The sequence below is a fragment of the Seriola lalandi genome, unplaced genomic scaffold, assembly GCF_002814215.2.
Source record: "Seriola lalandi dorsalis isolate HSWRI2012SDOR001 ecotype SW California unplaced genomic scaffold, Sedor1 jcf7180002054616, whole genome shotgun sequence".
NCBI lineage: Eukaryota > Metazoa > Chordata > Actinopteri > Carangiformes > Carangidae > Seriola > Seriola lalandi.
Window position 1 is genome coordinate 74,994 of NW_019525169.1, and position 21,515 is coordinate 96,508.

General features: G+C 42.1%; 1 pseudogene across 1 annotated transcript in view; it reads left to right on the forward strand.

Annotated features, from left to right (window-relative positions):
- LOC111665137 (collectin-12-like) overlaps window positions 1-20,000 on the forward strand; it is a 34,844-nt pseudogene extending 14,844 nt beyond the window's left edge. The window contains exons 3-10 of the transcript XR_015438042.1: window positions 10,919-11,041; window positions 15,653-15,739; window positions 15,835-16,877; window positions 17,177-17,674; window positions 17,801-17,937; window positions 18,086-18,195; window positions 18,816-18,961; window positions 19,113-20,000. The product of XR_015438042.1 is annotated as a collectin-12-like (transcript). The remainder of the gene's footprint in view (window positions 1-10,918; window positions 11,042-15,652; window positions 15,740-15,834; window positions 16,878-17,176; window positions 17,675-17,800; window positions 17,938-18,085; window positions 18,196-18,815; window positions 18,962-19,112) is intronic.
- The last annotated feature ends 1,515 nt before the right edge of the window (window positions 20,001-21,515 follow it).

Genomic DNA, 21,515 nt, shown 5'->3' on the forward strand with positions numbered 1-21,515 from the left:
GGATGCGGCCAAACGCGGGGATGAGTTTAGCTGCTGTGGGCACAGTCTTTAAAAGAAACTGTCCCATGGAGATTTTCCCCCAACCAGCTTCCTGTTAAATATCCCAATAATGTGCACGAATCTTTCACTTCTTCAGGGTTTTATCTGGCGGCGCCTCAGCAGGGCAGGAACTGCAGTTCAGTACATTTACATTTCAGACATTGTTTGAGCAGGACATGAAGTGCGACAGTGAAACATCACAGCAACTGCAAAATGATTCAGTGCTGCTCTTTTCTTTTGCTGGATCTTTTTCTTTTCTGATATTTGAAACAGAACAAAACTGTATAGTTTTGTCAAAAACAGACTGAAGCTAGGAATCAAACACAAAACATCACACTTTCCTGTTGGTCTGGGGATTTGTAATGCGTGCATGCATAAATGTATGAGTGCATTGATCTAACTGGATCCTCATGGTTCCTGTGAGGTTCAGTCACTGCAGGCGTACGGAGATGTTTTATGTATTTTTTTCTTTTTAATGCTGACTGCTGTGCATCAGTGTCTGGCTCTACCTGCTTGGACGCTGCACATCGAGTTTAGATGGTAATTCACCTTACCCCCTGGCTAACTCCGGCATAAGAACAGTGCTGCCATGGTAACAACCGACAACACCTGTGCTGACCAGTGGCAAAAACTCAGAATTTGTGGTTTGCTAACATTGTTATGGAGAGAGCAAGAAGGGAGAGAGGTTTTTTCAAAGTGGACAAACATTTTCTGCTGTGGTAAACGGAGCTGAGCAGTTGGATGCAGTTCTCCAATCTTAATTTACCCAGAATTCCTTGTGCCACAGTCTGGTTTAAGATAGTCCAGAACTGAACTGCTTTGTCCAACAGATGAATTGAGTCCGACTGTTTGTTTTGTTATATCTAAGCCACAGTCAAAATCTGTCTTTGTAAAACCGGCACCAGGTCAAATTAGAGGTGACAAAGTGGTCACATAATTTGGATTTTGTTGCTATAACAACAGGATAGTGGAGAGATGGGTGCTGTGGGAGGACCAATCACAGCATGGTTGATGAGCGTGATGGGTTGAGACAACTGTCAATCAAGAAAAACCCCCATTTCACTACAGTCTGAAGCCAGCATCCAGTGGCCATTATGAGAATTGCATCAATAGGCAGTTCTGCATTGGCTTCCTCATACAGCTGTGGTGGCTGCAGCTTGATTTTAAGTCGCCCTGATTCTTTTTCCATTCAGCGTTTGTCACCAAAATAACATTGTGTGTGTCCTGAAGGTCTAACAAACACAACAAAAAGAGAGAATTACTTGTAAAAAGAGACGGACAGAAGTAGATTTTTATGTGTGCATGCTCTTATTTCCCATAAGAATTTCCCAAATCACCAAAAAAAAAAAAAAGGGGGCTGCCGGAGTCGGAGAAGGGCATGCCTCAAATACCGTTTTGTGGTTTATTATCCCAGCTGCTCATCAGAGGGAAAATGTCACGTTATTTATTTTATTTCTGCCTCTCTTCAACTGGTTACATTTAGCTGTTTGTTTTTCCTTGAAGTTCTTGCCAGCACTCAGTCGGCACTGAGGGTCTTTGTAGTGGTTTTTTACATTTTGACTGGCACCTGAAGCAACCAGCTGGAGCTCTGACCAGGGAGAGAGTGGACATCGATCAGATGGGGTTTTGGAGACAGAGACTCAGGTCCAGGTCTTTGCTGCTTGAGAGTTCCTGCAAGTTTTTCTTTGGTTGCATTTTTGTTTAAAAGATCATAAGCTGCTGATTCCAAAGCTGTATGGACTTACTGTGAAGCTCTGCTCTATGTGATCATCTTTTACGGTTGAATGGCAGCTGAGAGTCGATGAACAGCCTTTGAATCTTGTTTTTCTTTGGATAAAGTGTTTCTTTTGTTTTTCTTGTCCCGCTTTCCTGCATTCTCACTTTGAGCCCGCTTCTTTTTGCTGATGGCGTGGTTGAGTGTAGGCTAGGCTATCAAATTCTGGATGCTAATGTGATGATCATTAACCAGTGGGCCACACACACACACACACACACACACACCAAAAGAAACACGCACTTACTAGAGAGCTGCAACGTTTGGGGTGCCTAAGCCCTGATGTTTTGCTTTGTAACTAAAACCCAAGTCACTCCATGGGCCCCAAATCCCTGAGCTGAGCGAGTCCATTCCCGCTCTCCACTCTATTGTTGATGCAGTTTTCTGGAAAGACGGCCTGTTTGTGTAACTGCAGCGAGCGCTGAGTCTGAGCAGAGTCGAGTGGGGCCTCTGGGCTCGTAGGAGGGGGGGGGGGCTGCGGAGCAGGAGATGCCATGGATGCTGCCGCAGCCTGCGAGCCTGTCTGACCGCAGCTCATCTGAAAAGCATTTTAGAAATGTTTATTTCTCCACCTCTACTATCAGTTGCTGAGACGTCGGTGTGGTAGGATGAGGGGTGGGCAGCTCTCCGTGTCCCACCAGTGTTATTTGCAAGCCTGAGGACTGTTGTTGTAGATTCTTTGTTCATTTTCTTGAACACACTGCAATTTATTCACTCGGGTTTTGGCTCTTTGACAACAAAAAATACTTTCCCATTCCAGGAAGGAACATTTATAGTTTTATGACTTCCTGATTAATCATGGACTTCATTTTGCAAACTGCACTAATCAGTATTTTCATGTTATCAATGGATCAAATGACACAGAGCGTTGCTTATCGTTTTGGTTTTACAGCTCCCAACTCAACTCTCTTCAACCTGGTTTCCAGCACCAAACGGCGACCGGCTGCTTAACATAGTAATATTTAACAGCAAAGAGTCAGATATCACTCTTAAGAACTGGTGGAGAACAAAAACAGAGCTAAAACAGAGAATATCGGACTTGAAACACAACTTTAAATGAATGCTGATGTTACTGAGGATGGGCAAATAGGCAAGTATTTACTAGACAACTTTATAAGATGATGAAGTCAGATGTTCAGTATTTCTCCCAAGTCGACAAAAACAATGATTGCAGCTTTAAACACGTCCTGTATCTATCTTATTCACTGACATCAAGCTCTACATGTGCTTTTGTCAGCATCATTTTTTGCTTCTTCCTAAGAGTTTCTGCATCTGTCCACTCTGTAACTAACAAATAACCCAAATTGCCTTTTTCATTTTTTTAAATACGTGTCTAATATAACGCCATAAAAAGTCTTTAGATCAAACTAGATCTGACAGATGAATTAGATCTTTATGTGTTCTGCCTCTCTCCCCCACAGAGAGGTGGCAGACAGTCGGAGCCTCTGGAGAGCCGCTGGATGCTGTAATCTTGGTTGCCTCACAATTTGACAATGGCTTTTGTTGGATGTGATAGCTACAGAGCAGAGTCAGAGATATCCTGTCAGATAGGCACCAGTGCTTTTTCTCTCCCAGTCCTTACATCACAGCCTTGGCTCGCTGTAGGTGATTGTGACGGGCGTTAACAGTTTTTATAGTTCATCCATCACTGCTTTCTCTCCACCTCTTAGATCTTTTAATTCATTTTGTTTCCCCCATTGTCTCTTGTGTTTTTCGAACATTTTGTTCTTCCCTTCTGTGAATGAGGCTTGGCCTTGTCACTCCTGTCCTCACTCCTCCTCTCACTCCACTTTCATTCACATTATAACCATGAGCATCATGCCCGCCTGTCTCCAGTGATGAGGCGCATGGTTTCCATCACGTGTAATAAAAGAGATGGAGCCTAAATCAGGCCACACATGGAGCCGGGATGGTGTCGGTTTTCCTGCAGGGCCCCAGAGCCATCCCATGAACCCAGAACCCTTTGGCCCCAATTCTGCACTTCCTCTGATTACATCATTGGCAGGTACAGCCTCGATGTGAGTGCAGTGGGCATGTTGTAAGACAGGATACGTTGTCCAAGCTGTTTAACAGCCAGTTATTAGGTGAAATAACCATCCAGCCAGGACTGCTGCTACATGAGAGCTCTGTGCATTAGTTGTGGAAGCACAGCACCTCTCTCCGCATGTCTCTTTAGCGGAAAGTGGACCCAAAAGTGCCGTTACAAGAGCTGTTGGTGATTTAACTTTCATAATGGGACTAGTTTCTGTTTGGCGGCTCAAAGACGCTTCAAACTCACATTTTCTTTGCAGGAGAAGCTCCTTCATCTCTGTTTCTGCTACAAGTTTCAAAGTTTAAAGTTCACACTTGAAGCACTCTAGGAAATATTTCTAGTGGTGAATCCACCAACTGAACTAGATGTCTCGGAGGCAGGCTGAGGAGAAAAGTGAGTACGCCAAAGAACTACTCCTGGATTACATCAAACATCACCCATTGCTAATATTTAACAGGAGTAATTTTTCTTTAAAATTAAAGCTGCAGCTAGAAGTTACTGAAAGTCACTGATTTATGTGCACAAACACCGAAAGTCATGGACCAGTGCGCTCGCTCACACACGCTACTGCAGCACATGAAACAGTGCAGGCCACCTCACCGTGCCATTGAGAAAGCCGAGCTGCGTATGAGTCATTCACTGGGCCATCATCTCCCTCCTGACTGTAAAACATCTTGGCTTAGATTACAGTGTATCAGAGATCTTGTAAAAACCTCTTATTTCTGTTTGAGTAATGAAGGACAGATGGCATGGTAGATGGCTGCTTTTGGAAACAACCAGCTATAGTTTTGGCACTCGGTGAAAAAAAAAAAAACGTATTTCACAATCAGCGGAGGTAAGGTTTGGTCGATGTGGTACACGGCAGCTGCTTCCTGTCCCCGTGATGTAATGAGAGTCAGAGGTGCATTTACTCAGGTACTGGACTTCGGTATATTTTTTAAAGCCACTTTGCGCAGAATTTTTAAGTGATTTTAGCTTATTCATCCTGATGTTCCCATACTGGAGCTGTATGATCAGGGGAACAGCATGTCTCGCTGTTTGCCTCAGTGCTTTTTTACACACTGCCACAGGGGGCACAAAAGTCAAAAATTTTCCCATTTTACTTAAAGCGGCTTTACATTATTATATTTATATGTATTATATTTCTCTCAGGGGATCAAAACAGAGTTTAAACAGAGCAAATATTAGGACTTATATTCATCAGGTGGCCAGAAACTCAACTTGAAATGAATGGTAATGTTGCATAATGTCTGCTGCATGTGTCAAAAGGCTGTTCCTGCTAATATAACACTAACATATCAACACTTTATAATGTGATAATTTGTTAATGTTGTGTTTACAGCTTATTGTGCTGCCCCCAAACCAAAACGCAAAATGAATGCAGTTTTACACTCCCTTTCATCTGATACCTGTCGTTACTAGTTGGTTTTTAGATTTAGGTTTTACTCTGGGGTTAACATCTATCTCCAAAACGTCAGCTATGAAAAACTGCCAGCGGCATACAGAGAGTTTACTTCGATCTGTACCACACTCACTTTAAATTCTGTCCCTCCATTTTTCCTTCTTTTCGTCAACTTTCCTCATCCCTTCGTTACTCCCTATCGTTCTTCTCTCTCCATCTTCACAATGACTGCAGTATATTTAATGTTTCCGTTAAAGGTACACCTTTGAGTGCAAAGCTTTAAGTTGTACTAGAGGATATTCCCTTTCTGATGTTGCTGTTTTGACTTTTCTGAGGTCCAGCGTTTGAGGACTTCATCCACTGCAGCAGTTCGCCTTGAACTTTGTCTTTGGTGCCAGGTATAATTCACTGATTGCCCTCTTGGAGTAGAAATACACTCTGGTTACTGGAAAGCGGTTGAGTGTGTGTTAGGCAAGGCATGTTTCCAAATCACAGCTTGTGTGACCTCAGCTCACAGCTCTGTGTTCTCATCCGTTACTATAGCGTCCCTTCTGCTATTTACTGTAAATAAACATTATCTTTTAATGAGCAAGGCCCATGTATCTGCTGTGCTTAACTGTGACCTCCTGGACGTTGTTTTGGCATTTCAGGGGCAGATTAATGGCCATGTCGAGATGAAAAAGATGATGTTTGGGTAATCCTTTGTTTCATGTAACGAGGCTGATGAAATACACAGGCTTGGAGACACTTTATTATCACCAAGATGGACACTGTCCGGACACAATTTCAACATCGATTTTGCCGGAACAATGAGCGCCTTTGTCGAGCCAAAATACACAATGACAAAGGGGATCCATTCACATTTGAAAACCCACTGGTGTGTTGTTCTTGTTTTGGAAAGGCCCTTTGTGTTCGGAGCATCGTTTTTGTTTTGCCATGAGCAGTAAAAGTGTTGTTGTCAGCCTGTGGTCTGAGCATCCTGGACGATGGTTGTTTTTGTGGTTGTGGTCAGTAAGATCCAGCTGCGCCTGACTGTGCCGGCGAAGGGGAAAGATGACGAATCAGTGTCCGATTTAATAACGAGTGGCCAAACTAAAGGAAACTGAGTCTCTCTGATGTTAAACTGTGAACAAGGAGGTCGGTGTTCACGTATGTTTTTCCACGGTCTGCTTAAAGTTCTCATCTTCCTTATTTTAATATTTATTGAGAAATTTGTCCCCACAGAAGCTTTTTTTTTTCACTGTATCATGAACTTATTACTCCAAGTGTAGCCAAACCTCATGTGCTATAAACCTCAAGATATTTTATCCATGTGTTAGGATTTGTGCATCTGGGCTCTATTAGTGTGACAGATATCTGAGAATGTGTGAAAGACGCTCGTCCTGACTGTCTCATATCCATCTGGCCGTTTGTCATGTCAACAGCCGGTTGCTGTAGAATGTGGAGCCATGTCACATCCCAGGTGTCTCTGTGTTACTTCATGATGATGTTTGGTTTTCCAATTGTATTTCATGTGGGATCAAAATCTATTATGCTCTTTGTTAAGGCATACTGTGTTGGACAGAAATAACTTTCTGTTCCTACTAACAAAAGCAGCATGAGTAAGTGTGGCTTTGATCATTTGCAGGTTAAAAGACAACTAGACATCTAAGTTAAAACTGGGCTGAATTTAGTTGAAAATTGATTTGTCTTTACAGTAGTTACACAATGATAACATTTCCAGTGACTTTTAAGAACATTTGAACTCTGTTGGTTCTGACTAACAATAACAAGTATTGAAAGCTGACATTTGATTTGATTTTTGATTTTTTTTAATGTATTATTTATTTATTATTTATTTTTTGTCTGTATCTTATGTTTTAAACTTTGATATCAGCCTCAGCCTCAAAAATCCAGTGTTAGTAAGGCTATCATTTTTTAAAAATTGGAAATACCCAGCCCCTAAGCATAATCTAGCTGCTGATATTAACTCACCAGCACAAGACAGTCAAAATATAATTGAAAATTATAATTTCAACTAAGTTGAAAAAGAATTCTTGAAGGGAGGAAAATAAGCCCTAATATCTTCACTTATGCAGACGATGTATCGGTATATTTTTAGAAAAGCACAAAGAACAACATAAAAAAGGAAGCAATGATGATTTGCATGCATTTAAAGAAAGCAACAACAACATAATCTTAGAGTTTGACTCTGCAGTTCATTCCAGGATTTGTCTCTTTATCTTATTTGTACTGCACATCCAGGAAGTGACCTACTGAGAAATTAACAGCAAGCAGGTCGCGACCCCTGATAGAGCCTTGGACAGCCCACTGGTGTGTCGACAGTCGGGGGTTGAAAGGATTACAGCTGCTCCATCTGATGTCTTCTCTCTGCGCTCATAGAGGAGCTGTGAAACTGGAATCTCTCCTTCTTGTTGTTGTGTTGTCAACCATGTGTTTTTTGTTATGCCAGGTGTCCTTCCTATTTGACAGCCAACCCAAAATTCTCCACATATCCCCCGAGAATCTGAAGATCATCACTCAAGTGTGCAGTGAAATGGAAAAGCCTTTTGCCTGTGTAATCGTTTATACCCTTACAAAGTGTTTTGGTATCGTTTCAGTGCAGCAGATTTGTAAACACTGTCAGTGTGTTTGGATTGGAACAGCAAATTTGGGCAGCAGCGCTATGATTACTGTGAACTGATGAACTGATATGCTTGCTTTACTATGGAAGCATGCACGAGCTGACACTTCAAACATGTCAGCAGTTATGAATGATTCAATGCAATCATTTGTTGTGGCTGTATTCCCAGAGTGCACTTCTCTGCTTACGGTTAAACCAGTGGCGAGGGAAGACGTTTGGTAACTCCTGATGTCTCAAACACAGCTGTGGTAACCACTTTGTGCTTAGTAAATGGCTCCACACCCAGAACTGGAACTGTGCTTTTAAAGACAAATGTCTTTCAGGCATGAATACTTGTTAATACATTTTCAGGAGTCCATAGAGGCTCTTTACGTGATTTGGACATGAGCATCAGCCATGTTTTCGGGCTCTAACAGCTGATGTCACTCTCAAGTGTGTGGTACAACAATTCAAGCAGAAAAAAACTATAGCAACACTGCAACATTTCCACGATTTCCACTCCCTCCTTGACTCATATCTTGCCTTTTTACTTTCTCTGTCTCCACTTCTATTCAAACTTTTCCTCCCACTTAACGACCTGTTTTCCTTTTAAATATGTGAACATTTTGGCAAGAAATCAACAAAAGTCACGAAAAGCTGATTTGGTTTATATAAAGATGTCATGCCTTCAAACAGTTTGATGAAATTTATGGACTTCTACATTGCCATTCTTAGGAACACATGTTCAACATAAGATTTATTTACAGATTTTTGTGCAGCTTTAGGCAGAAAAAGTAGGAATGGTATTTGGCCTGAAAGGCGGTGGCGTCATCTGCGTTGGCAAAGAGTTGGAACTGTGGAAGCATTACATTAAAAAGATTTTAGCTTAAAGCTGCTATAATCAATATTTTTGTATTAGGTATTGATCCAATTACGATATATAATCTGAAAGGCGTCGTTTAGCCTCTTTAACAGTAACACATTTTTTTGTTTATACGACCCACAACTCTCATGTTTTGGTTCATTGTCATGTCTCTCATGAGTGTTTTAAAGGAGCTAGTTGTAAGTTTTTGCTATCGCTTCATAGCCAATGTTAGCATTAACAGCTGTTTACTTACCAGTCTAGAAGAAACTTAGCGAGTTCTGCATCAAAATCTCCAGCTGATGTTAGCATGCTAACAAGCTAGCCCTCGCCCGGTCGGACTGTCTTGTCACGTTATGATACTGAGTCAGTGTATAGCGTACAGGGTGCCCTGAAGAAGTAGCACTGCTCAGAGCATGTATTATAAACCTCTTGACTTGTAAACAGAACAACGACTGAAGCTCTCATCAAGACTGGTAAGTAAACAGCTGTTAATGCTAGCAGCTAACGCTGGCTATGTAGCAATAGCAAAACTTACAAATAACTCCTTTAAGCAAAAAAGCTCTTATAAAATCAGTTGTATGCTACATGCTGAGCACTAAGTAACAAACAGACAAAGTTAGCAACTAGCTGGTGAAAATGGTAAACCATTTAGTTACTAAAGAGTCATATATTTTCTCTAGGAGTTGGTGGAGGGCAAAAAAAGTATGGTATTTGGTATGTCTGTGCTGCAATTTCTTGCTACTTATTGGACAACATACAGTGGGACTCCAAAATGCTGAGGATGGGAAAGTGGTCTAAGACTTTTTGCCTCAACCATATATACCAATTTATCTGTAATAAGCTAATATCCTTCACAATGTCGGCCAGGCCAGTTGGTCAGTCTGGCTCCTCTAAAGATGTCATGCTTGAAACTGTGTGAGTCTCTGAGTTTAATGACTTCTACACCGTCATTTTTGGGAAGGCAGATGAAATAAAGTAGGTCTGTTATTTGGCCTGCGAGGCAGTGGTGTCATGTGAGTTGGCAAAGAATCAAAACCATGGAAGCAGTTCACCTAAAATGTTTTTTTAATTATTTTTTTCTGCAGAAGTTGCCTGTGCTTTTTACGGTAAATCTCATGTTCTCTCAGGTCGGCCCGGTGCTGAGGAGACCTCGCTTCCAGCTGGAGTCAGTGTTTTACTGTGGTCTAACACTTAGTGATGATTAACAGTCCCTTCACACCCATAAGAACGAGTCAAGTTGTTAACTTTGGCTTGTAAACTCCCAGTGAGACCCTGACCAACCAATCAGCACTGCATTTTTAATTTGTTTAAGAATGACCTCATCATTTAAAATGCACTTGAACTGAATGTGTGGTGAAATCTTTGGCACTAAATGGTTCCTGCACTTTACAGGTTGATGTATGTTGATAACTGACTGGTTTTCTGGTGGGGTTCCTGTTCATCTGGATATGTGATAGTCATGTGTTGAACTCTTTGTGTCCATGTTAGATGAGAGCTGTTCCTTTTATGTTAAAGGATATGAAAGTGAGTTTGATTCCAGGTGCATGAAAACCAAAACCCCCAAACCTTTCCACACACAGACACACACACACAGACACACTCTTCCTGCACTGACAATGAAACGCAGCTGTGTTACTGTCAGCACTCTGGATCTTGCCACTCATCTGTCATGAAAGATATCTTCAGAAAGATATATTCCACAAGTGTCCCCTAAAGCCGAGGCCTTTCATTTCAACTCCACAGTCCTGGCACTGCAAGAATAAAATTGAAAAAGTGTAGATTTATAAAGATGAAACTTTTTAGGTGGCACAAAAGTACATTACATACAATTCACTTCCAGTTTTTCTTGTACAACACTCACTGGGAAGGAATAGTTGTGCACACGAGAGAGACGGCAACTGAAAAAGAGGCGGTTTGTTGAGTGAAGACTGAGTTCAGGAAAATAAGCATGTCACTGAGTGTAAACAAGTCAGTGGGGGGGATTGTTTTTGTGTCCCTTGCCCCTTCACCACCTGGGCCCTGAGGGAACTGCTGGACCCTTTAATGTAGACTCCAATGCTGTTTGTCCAGATGTGGGAGTCCTGGATGTGGAGAGTCCCTAGCCGACACCAAAATTCTACCCGCATGTCCTTTTTAAATTCTTCTGCTTCAGAAAACTGCATAATGTATTGAATCATGTGGTATTCTTCATTGTTTCTACACAGGGATCCAGGAGGGCACCCAGTGCACCAAGTGCAAGAATGAATGGGCGCTGAAGACCTCCATAGCTCTGCTCTATGTGCTGTGTACTCTCCTCACCATCGCTGTTGCTGTACTTGGATATAAAGGTAAGATGAAGTATCTCTCTCACTAAACTTCACTCTATTCCTCTGTCACTCTGATACGACTGGTGAAATTGGAGGACGACAAATATTTCTAAACATCACTTAAATGATAGAATTTGTTTTTTGAAAATGTTGAAATGATTCAGAGTTCTGAGAGAGTGGGCGTCCCAGCACTTATCAGATATTTGGTTTCTCTTCATGCTGCCAAGAAATAAAAAGCTTTTGCTGTTTGATAAGTTTATGAGTACAGTGAGACCTCCTGTGTTTGTGTGAGAGAAGCAGATCTTTGTCCCTTTGCGTGCCCATGAAGCATGATATCAATGTTCTTTGGCGATGTTTCTTTGTCATTATTTAAGACCATAGATCAGTAATGGAAAATATGAGGAGAGAGCTGCCACACCTACTAGAAAAAAAAAATCTGATTTCCTCTCAGGATTCACTGGTAGATACAGATAAAGGGTCAGTTCACCCCAAAACAAACATTTTCTCACTAAGGAATAATTTTACATTTTGGAAACTACACTTAGAGGTTCGATACCACTCTCATTTCTGTCTGATAAATATGAAGCTACAGCCAGCAGCCAATTAGCTTAGCTTAGCTTAGCTTAGCTTAGCTTAGCGTAAAGACTCTGCCTACCAGCGTCTCTGCTGTAGAGCGGACTAATTGACACTTTGGACAGAGCCAGGCTAGTTCTGTGTCCAGTCTTTATAGGTTCATATTTACATGAGAGTGGTAACAGTCTTCTCATATTAATTTGCAAAAGTGCAAATAAGCATATGTTAAGTGTCTTTTAACATAAGTGGCGATCTAGCCGTGCAAACACAGTAGTTTTGGTTTTATTTGTTCAGGTCTTGAGACGCTTGTTTCGGAGAATTCTTCTGTTACAATGGAGATGATTGGAATTTTTGTTTGCAGTGTGCAGCATTGGGAAAATTACTTTTAAACTGTTCATTTCCCATGACTCGTGGCCTCACTGTCAGCAGTTTTTATGAGGACAGTTTCTTCTGTTGAAAGTAGGTCCAATGAAAACTGTTTACAGTAATGAAATTCAATTCACCTCCTTAATATTGGGGATGGAGGCAGAAATTATCTCAAACTATCTACACGTGCCAGTGGAGGTAAGTGAGAAAATATGTTTCATTGTGACATGGTTCAACAGAGCCTTTCAGTTTCAGCCTCATCCATCTATGTGTCCCCTCTCCCTGCGCTTTACTCCCTCTGCTTCCACCACACAAGCTTGTCCCAGTTTATTTTACCAACACCCCCAAAGCTCACACCAACCGGGGAAGTTCTTCAGGCTTTGTGGAGCTGAACTTCCTGGTTGGCTTTCTCGCATTTTTTCCAGGTCGTCTCTTGGAGAACTGAACTCTGAATGTTCCTGCCATAATTGTGCTAAACATTCCCATATGCGACTGCTTTTTGTCCCCCTTCTCTTCTCAGTTTGTGAAAATGACATGAAGTTAACATGTTCAGGGGTTATCTGTGTGTCTTGAGTACATTAACAATGATGTCCCCTCACTCTCTGAGGTCAGTTAGTCCTTCTTGTTCCATGCTGCATGTTTTCATGCAGGCCTAATTGATCCCAGATGAGCAGTGAGTGAACTCCATGCAACTCCAGCAGAACCCACTGAAATTGGGTTTTTACTGGCACTGAAGCGCTGCTCTGTCAAGGGAACCACAGCTCAGCCTAAACACACTCCCAGCTCCAGATGGTTATGTAGTGAGACCCAGAGTGCTCTATGCACTTAACATGTGTGCTTCTCTCTGTCCTCCATCACTGACCCAGAGAAACATCCTCTATGTGGCTCTTTTGTTTTGATGCAATTTAACCTGAGACGTTTGGCAGGGGTTCAGTGACCTCTGTCTTCTCCCTGCAGCCTGTTGTCTTGATTGACAAGACCATAGACAATATGAGGTCATTCTCTGGGCTCTTGAGGATTTAAATCCCATTAATTTCCTCAAAAACTGTAAGAAAAGTAACTGGAACCGGACATGACCTGCACATTTTACCTCTCCTTCTGAGTGTTTTTTTAATTTTGAAAGACTAATTCATTTTAAATAGCGTCAGTTTAAACAGAGTCATTGAAGCAAAGCGTCCTGCAGAGTTCAGCAGTGTGGCAAAGAGGAAAGTGAATGACCCTGGTTAAGTGTCTTCTGTAGATATTTTAAGTCGGAGGCAGCTAAAGGGTGAGCGGGCCGCGTCTGAGGAGGAGCTTTGCATTTAAAAAGCTTTGATTTTAAATTTTTCAATTCAATTCATTCTCAGTTGAATTAAGTTTGATACCATAAACAACAAGTCATGGACTTTCTTATACAAATGAAAAGGAGAATTCATGCACAATAAAATGAAACACCTCCCTGGGATTTACTAGCATATCTGTATTCTAAGATAAATAATTGTGTACTACAGTATTTACATTTAGAAGCTGAAAATTTGGTGATTTTAACAAAGTTAAATGACAGTTATTTGTAAGCATTTCGGATATTTAGCATCAGTAAAATACCTGAAAATGTGCAGAGGAGTTTGGGGATGTTTTCTAGCCCTGAGTAGTGGCTGCAGGTTACATGTCAGGCTGCAGGTACAACCACCAGCAATAAGATGCTGGAGCTATAGCCACTATGTAGCCTGAGAGGAGGCAGAAAATTGTCATCCTCATCTTTAACAGTAGTATTTGTACAGTAGTTAGCTGTACATTGAGTTTTGAGATGCTTGCCTTGTTGCTCCATGAATTTTAAAACAATCAAAGCACAGAGTTTACAGTTCACTCACTTCATAACTATTTTTTACTATTTCTGACTTTATGCGTGTAAGGAAGTTGGATTTTACGAGACATCCCGGACAGAGTCAACACTAAGTTTCAGGAACCACCCACACAAGAGCTGGAACGAGTTCATACTGGGTACAAAACAGTTCATTTTTACAACATCTGAACCCATAATGTTTCTGCCAAGGTAACGCTTCCCTCTGCAGCCCTGTCGCAATGTCAGCTTCTTTGTATATGTGTGTTATGGTTAATTTTGCTATAGGGTGATGCAATCCTGCCTGTGTTAGTTTCAGTATCCAGGACAGTGTGTGTAAGTGTCAGTGAAATAAAACAATTTGCCATCGGTGTAGCCTGTGGACTTAAAGTCAAAGTGTTTTTTTTGTGCTCCGCAGTGTGGGACTGCACATCCTGTGTCTGGAAATACGCCCCATTTAGTTTTCTGTGTGGAATATTTCCTGTCAAACTGAGCATTTTCTCTCATAACTAAAAATAATGTGGTAATATGGGGATATTTTCATAGGTACATATGGTTTTAAATCAGTTTATTTGTTCCATGAGACGCCCTTAGGTGGGTTTTTAGGACGTTGAAGAGGGTGAAGAAAGGAAACAAAAAACTGTTTTGACCATATTGGTTAAACATTCATTTTTCAATTTGAAGTTTCCCAAACATTTCACTGTCAATTATTCAGGAGGTAATTTTTCCATAATAGCAAAAGATTTCTTGTATTAGCAGTCTGGAGGCTAAAGAATGAGTCTTCTGCTGGTGAAGTCTTGGATTTAAAGGAACAGTTTCACATTTTGGGAAATATGCTCATTTGCTTTTTTTTGCCAAGAAGCAGATGAATAGATTGATATATTGATATATACTGATTGCTGTAGTCAGGGAACAAGGGGATACAGCTAGCCTGGATATGTCTGAAGGTACCAGCACCCCTAAAGCTCAGTAATTAACAAGTTATCATATTTAGATTGTTTAATTGGTTCAAAAACCAGGGTGTAAAAACAACATGTTACAGTTTTTTTTACACAGGGTTATGTCTGGACTATTCCTTGGCTCGGAGCAGTGACTTCCTCTATGCTAAGCTAAGCTAACCGGCTGCTGGGTATAGCATCAAATTTTGCGTACAATGATGAGTGTGGTATCGATCTTCTCATCTAATGATGTGATCTCTGGAAGTGGAAGCCCTCTGATTGAACTGCTGACTTAGTGCACAGCTGGGATGCAGCTTCCCAGCAGAGGATACCATGCAGTTCCCAGTTCAAGGATGTGTCCCCCTGGCGAGGCTGGTGGTAGAAGTGGGCTGATTCCCTGGAATCCCAGACACATTCCAGAGGAAATGAACGCTGGTGTCGCCTGTGGGGGCGTGAAGAGCCTCCCTGCCACAGCGTCTGTCTCCTCTGGGTTGTCTTTTGATCCGCCTGTTTACTGAAGACACCCCCTAGGTCACTTCCTGTCCCCTAGGGCCCTCAGCAGTGTCTCCCCATGCACCTCCAACCTCAGTCTCTCTCACTGACCGCCCCACTCCATCTTTGCTGAATCAAAGTTTCTTCCTCCCTCCCCCTGTCTCTTTCTCATTGCCTACCTTTTCTGTCTCTCACCCTAAATTTAGCTGCTCCATCTCTTTACATCCATCTCACTAGAACTGGCCTAACCAAGGAGATTATGTTAATCAATTCCACCATTATTACATGCCTACAAGATATGTAGACGCATCTCATTGGTTTCCTCTCTGATCCCTTATATATATGATGTCTGTGGTTGCAGGCAACTCTGGTCTGTTATTAAAGGACAGAGTCTGCAATGAAACTGACACTGACCTTTGTCCTCCCTGTCCTGTTTTTTTACAGTGGTGCAAAGAGTTGACAGTGTCTCTGAAGGTATCGCAAACTATGGAGGAAAGATAATAGCTGTTGAGACTGATTTAAAAAAGCTAGGTAAGTTTCATGCACAGTAGTTGGGTTCAAATTGAAGTAAAAGCTACAGTAAGCGGATAAAACATTTTTGTTATTGTACAAATCTCTGTCCACAGATGATCAAACAGGGGAGAAGTCAGAGAATACCACCACAGAGATCCAGACTTTTAAGAACAACATCAGGACTCTTCAGAGGCAACTGTCTGCGGTGGAGGAACGCATCCACAGCGATCAAGTTAAGCTTAGTCAGCTGCAGAGCATTGGCTCAGACATCCAGAGCAGCCAGGGCTCCATCCAGGGACTGCTGAATAGCAACACAGCCACCTTGCGCTCTGTAAATGGCACCCTGCAGTCTTACGGCAACATCATTGAAGGTCTGCAGGAAGACACAGCCAGGCTGCAGAGAGAACTCCAGCAGCAGGTGAAACTCCAGAACCAGGCGCTGATCAGTATCAGCAGCCTGAACCTCACCCAGGCCCAGCAGAGAGGCCTCATTGCTGCTCTGCAGCACTCGGTGGATGACACCAGCCAGGCCATCCAGAACATGCACATTGACTTTCAGAGCCTTGAGCAAACGACCCAACAGACACGGTCTGAAACCGAGTGGCTTAGAGGTAAAGTGGAAAACTTGGAAATCTTGGCTATTAACGCCTCAGTTCTGGCAAATGCCAACAACTATAGCCTTGAGGATGTGGGATCACAGCTCACTTTTATGGCCAACCAGCTCCAGAACACCAGCAGCCTGGCTGATGCTCATGACCAGACCTTGCGGCAGATTATGGATCAGCAGAGGAACTTCGGCAACTTCACTCCAGCAAGTTTGACCGGCTGGAGGTACGGCTGGATGAGTCGGAGCAAGGCATGGACCGCGTGACGGGCAACATCAGCTTCACCACGCAGCTCTTGGGTGCCATCAACCTAAACCTGAACGATTTACGCACTTGTTCCGAGACAGTCGGCCGTCACTCAGACTTCTTGTTAAACCTCAACAGCAGCGTGACAGATGTGAGGACAGATGCATCAAGTCTGAGGTCCCACCAGGAGGAGCTGGCAGCACGTCTAGACAATGAGGTCACCAGCCTCTCCATTGTCATGGAGGAGATGAAACTGGTGGACACCAAGCACTCACAACTAATAACCAACTTCACTATTTTACAGGGTGAGGGATGTGTGGCTGTAAGTTAGATACCACTCTCATGTTAATGTGAAGCGAGCGCCAGCAGCCAGTTAGCTTAGCTTAGTACAAAGGCTACAAATAGCTAGTCTACACTGTCAGACTATTAAGCCAAGCTAATTGGCTGTTGGCTGTAGCTTCAGATTCATCCCATAGACACAGTGGTGTCACTCTTCTCATCGAACTCTCAGGAAGAAAGCTGAAATGTGTTTTTCCCAAAATGTGGCATTAACCTTTAAAAGAATACTTCGCAGATTGTTTAACAAGTATATTTTATGTTTCAGGGCCCCCTGGTCCCAGAGGGCCAAGAGGGGACAAGGGACCTCAGGGACCATCTGGTCAGCAAGGCCAAAAGGGAGAGAAAGGAGAAAAGGGTGGTCCAGGGATACGAGGGCCCAGAGGAGAGCAGGGTATTCCAGGACCACCAGGTCTGCCAGGGTTAAAGGGTCTACCAGGCGTACCTGGCAGCCCAGGGTCCAAGGGCTCCCGAGGGTCAGGAGGCAGGGCCGGACCTTCTGGAGCTAAAGGAGAGCCAGGTACTGCCGGTTTGCCGGGAAGAGACGGACAGCCTGGCCCTCAGGGGGCACAGGGCCCACCAGGTATCAGAGGCTCAGTGGGACCAGCTGGGGAGCAGGGGCCAAGGGGACTACCAGGACCAGTGGGGCCTCCGGGACCACCAGGACAACCAGGACAACCAGGAATCCAGTTCCGTGGTCCTATGATTCCTTTGGGCCCTGTGTCTCTGCAGGATGAGGCAGTAGCTCCTACGATATGGGCCCCCGGTAAGGCTTTCCTCATTTAGTCTTATATTCTGTTTGAATATGAAATAATAATATAAAATAAAAGGAAGTGAATAAGCCTTTGATCTAGCACCACTTATAATAACGAACTTGCTCATTGTTTTGCAGGATGCCCTGTTGGGTGGGTAAATTATAGAGACAAGTGCTACTTCTTCTCCAGGAACCTGTACAGTTTTGATGATGCAAAAGCATCATGCGAATCAAAGTCTGCTTCTTTGCTCATCATCAATGATATGGAGGAACAGGTGACTGACTATGATTTCATTTTTTTCCCTTAATAAAATAACGAAATCCCAGAATCTGACCTGTTTCAAGTGTGTCATGGCTCTGTAATGTGTGAGGTAACTTCTTAGTTAATGACTCGTTGCTTTTTCTGTCCTCGTGTGACCTCAGAGATGGCTGAAGAAGCAGACATTTGGAAAGGGTTACTTCTGGATGGGTCTGACCGACAGGGAGGAGGAGAACGTGTGGCGCTGGCTGGACGGGACTGAACCTGCTTTCACGTCAGTACTGAAGCAAAAACTTCTTTCATAGGGAAGATTTTCTGTTCTCGGGGATGGAGATTTAGTTTCAGAGCAAAATCTTGCTTTCCAATAATAATAACGAGCATAGAGTACCATTAAGCTGTAGGTTTTCAGTTACATGAAATAACACAAAATAAACATTCAAATTCCTGTGAAAATCTCAACTTTCTGGTACTTTCTGATTGCATTAACTTGCATGTAAAACTCCACTTCTCAATTTCAGCTGCCTCTTCAAACAAAACAGATTCATTCGACTTTCATTTATACAAGGTCATCCAATGAGAGCAGTTCACTTTCTTTGTCTCCACCAGAAAACAAAAGCAAAAATCCCACATTAAGACAAACGTTAAAGCTGTACAGAACTATAAATAAAGGAAACTGATACGCTGGGAGAGAATCCAAGTTAACCCCAATGATCTACACCTGTATGTTACTATTGCAGATAAAGGAATGGTCAATGGTGGAAATTTCTATCAAGTGATCCAGCTTCACTTTCTGCAAGTTTATTTTCTTTTATTCACCGCTGTGGTTTTCCACTACAGCCTTAGATCAGATCATGTAAATCTGATGTATGATCGCCCCCTGTTGTTTGCCTGCAGGAAGTGGAAGCCAGGTCAGCCTGACAACTGGGGCCACGGCCATGAAATAGGAGAAGACTGTGCTGGTCTCATCCACGAAGGGTTATGGAATGATTTCTTCTGTGAAGATCTCATAAGCTACATCTGTGAGAAGGACATGGAGACCTGTACGTCCATTTCTGTCTTGCTCCGCACCTGTTTTTGTCTTCTTTTTCCTTTTCCGAATGCCACTGTTTTTCCTCCTGCTCAACAAATATCTCAAGAATTTTTTTTTTCCTCAGGGGTGTCCTAATGTCACTCTGTGTCTTTTTCCTGCAGCAAGATCACTTGGGTCGTAGCGACGTCTTGAAAGCGAGCTTGCAGTGAGCAGCTAGACTTCACCCATGTGGCACTGGTCCACTGACACGGCACATGGAGAGTCCATACGGAGAGAGCAAAGGGACAAATTTGAAATGAGCCCGGGGCTGCAGCAGCAAACGTCTCTCCAATGCTGAAGAGACGCCTTTCTCCTCCAGAGTGAAGCCAGTCCGACTTTACCAGCAAGTGCAATACAGCAGGGCAACCAAAGAAGGAGGAGAATCTGTTTTTTATTTTTTAAACTACCAAATCATCCATTGATATATATATACATATATATATTATGGTTATTTGAAATACATTTTATAAAACTGTATTCCATGTGCAACTGAATATCTGAATGTATATATCATTATGCAACTATTTTATAGGAAAATATAAATTCTATGAAGCCCAATGGACTTACCGTAGTGCTTTTCATAATATGCAAGTGTCTTAAAATGAGAATAAAAGGTGCAAAATGATGCACAAAAAATGTTGCTGATATGCTATCTTTGAGGAACTGTTATCTAACCTCATGAATGTCTATATAGCATTTTCCTTTATATGAGTAAGAATAAATGAAGTACTGACACATAAATACAGGAAGAAATGTCACAATCACCTTGAGTTTTAGTTCAAAACTTCAAGTTTACATTTTAATACTCTTGTGTATGATACAGTATTTTGATTACGAGATCTATTTTTCCTTTTTTACAGACATACCTATGTTTATATATAAGAATCTGTGGATCCTACCTACAAATAGAAAATGTACCATTTTCTGCACTCAGGTATTTCCTGTTGAAAAAAAAAACACTTGATTTTAAACATGAAGGAAACACTCAAAAATAAATATGTAAAACCCAAGAGATGATTGTGTTTGTTTGGCTCATTTATACATTTTACACACAAATGCATAGAAACAGATCTCGTGTCAGATGTCTGATATTTAAATTTCAGCGTAACTCGGCGTGAAGGTCATCACAAAACTCTCCACAGTATTGTAGAATTTATTTATTGACTTTGCACAAAAAAGGTATTTTCACATTTCTGTTGCTCTCCTTGAAAAATAACTTTTTTTCCAGTGATTGTTTTGACATTGACTTTTATTGCTTTTTCTCCTCTTTAACCCAGAGTATAAGCAAAGCGGTTGATTGTCTTCGATTACCACAGGCTATGCAATTCATTGACTAACATTTCCTCTCATTTCATTTCACATCCTGTTTTTTCCTGCTTTAGGTTAACTCCAATCACAGTCACTCCTTCAGCTGCACAGAAGATTGAATTGATCTCACAATAGCACCTTTAGTCGGAGGGAATCTAACTACCTCTCTATCAAACACGGACATCAGATTCTGTGTTAAAAAACAAACAAAATAGCGCTCATGTGAATTTGAAGTGTAGCCTCACCTACTGCGGTTTGTTACAGAAAAAGATGCAACTTTTTTGAAGGCTCAAATAAGTTTAAGATGCAACCCCTGTAAATTAATCTGACACAGTAAACATCAAAGCAACTTTAAAGAATGCAGGAGCTGAGCCAAGCAGACAAAATGTTAAGTCTGAGCGGTGCTTGCTCTAAGTCATACAGTGTGTGCATAAATTCTCTTTTAAGAAAATATGCTTACTATTTACCTGCTTATTTCACATTGCATCATTTACACATAAGGTAAAACAAACATACACAAAAGAAGCAGCATATTGTCTAAATGTAGATTTATTGTTGAGGTATGATAGAACTATGAATATTTTCTCTTGAACCTTCTCTTGTACAGCCACGCTATGTTTGTATAAAATCTGTGGTGGAATACATCTTTAAAAAATAAAATATAATAAAAATGCCAATTGTGTAGGTTTTGGGGCGATGACGTTGGGACAACTCAATAGACACAACTTACAATCTTCTTTCACATTTCCCTGGAAGCCTTTCATTTGCCTCTTTTTTCTCCTTCAGGGTGCTGTGTCGTGGCTCATGTTTTTTCAAGATCAGCGCATGTTTCAGGCTGCGGTGCATCGGTGCAACAAGATGCGGTAAGGCTGGTGGGTGAATAAAAGGGCTCAGGATCTCTCTCTCTACGCTGCGCCACAACGCCAGGCTTCTGTTTCAAGCTCCAGCAACACTGGGACTGTAAACATGTTTCCAATATTACCATTCAGATCCTGTGAGGAAAGACCTAGGATCACTTGTTTATTATTGCTGGGTACAGATGAACTCCTGTGGGTTTTGTCATTTCTTCCTCATTATCACCGCTTGTCGCTTTTTTGTTTTTCTCATCAGACAGGTCGTCATCTGTGTGGCCCTTCCTGTCCTGTGCAATGAAGAATGGAACAGCTGATGGTGCTAAAGATGAGATGGAGATGGAGATGAAGATGAGGGGTGGGGGT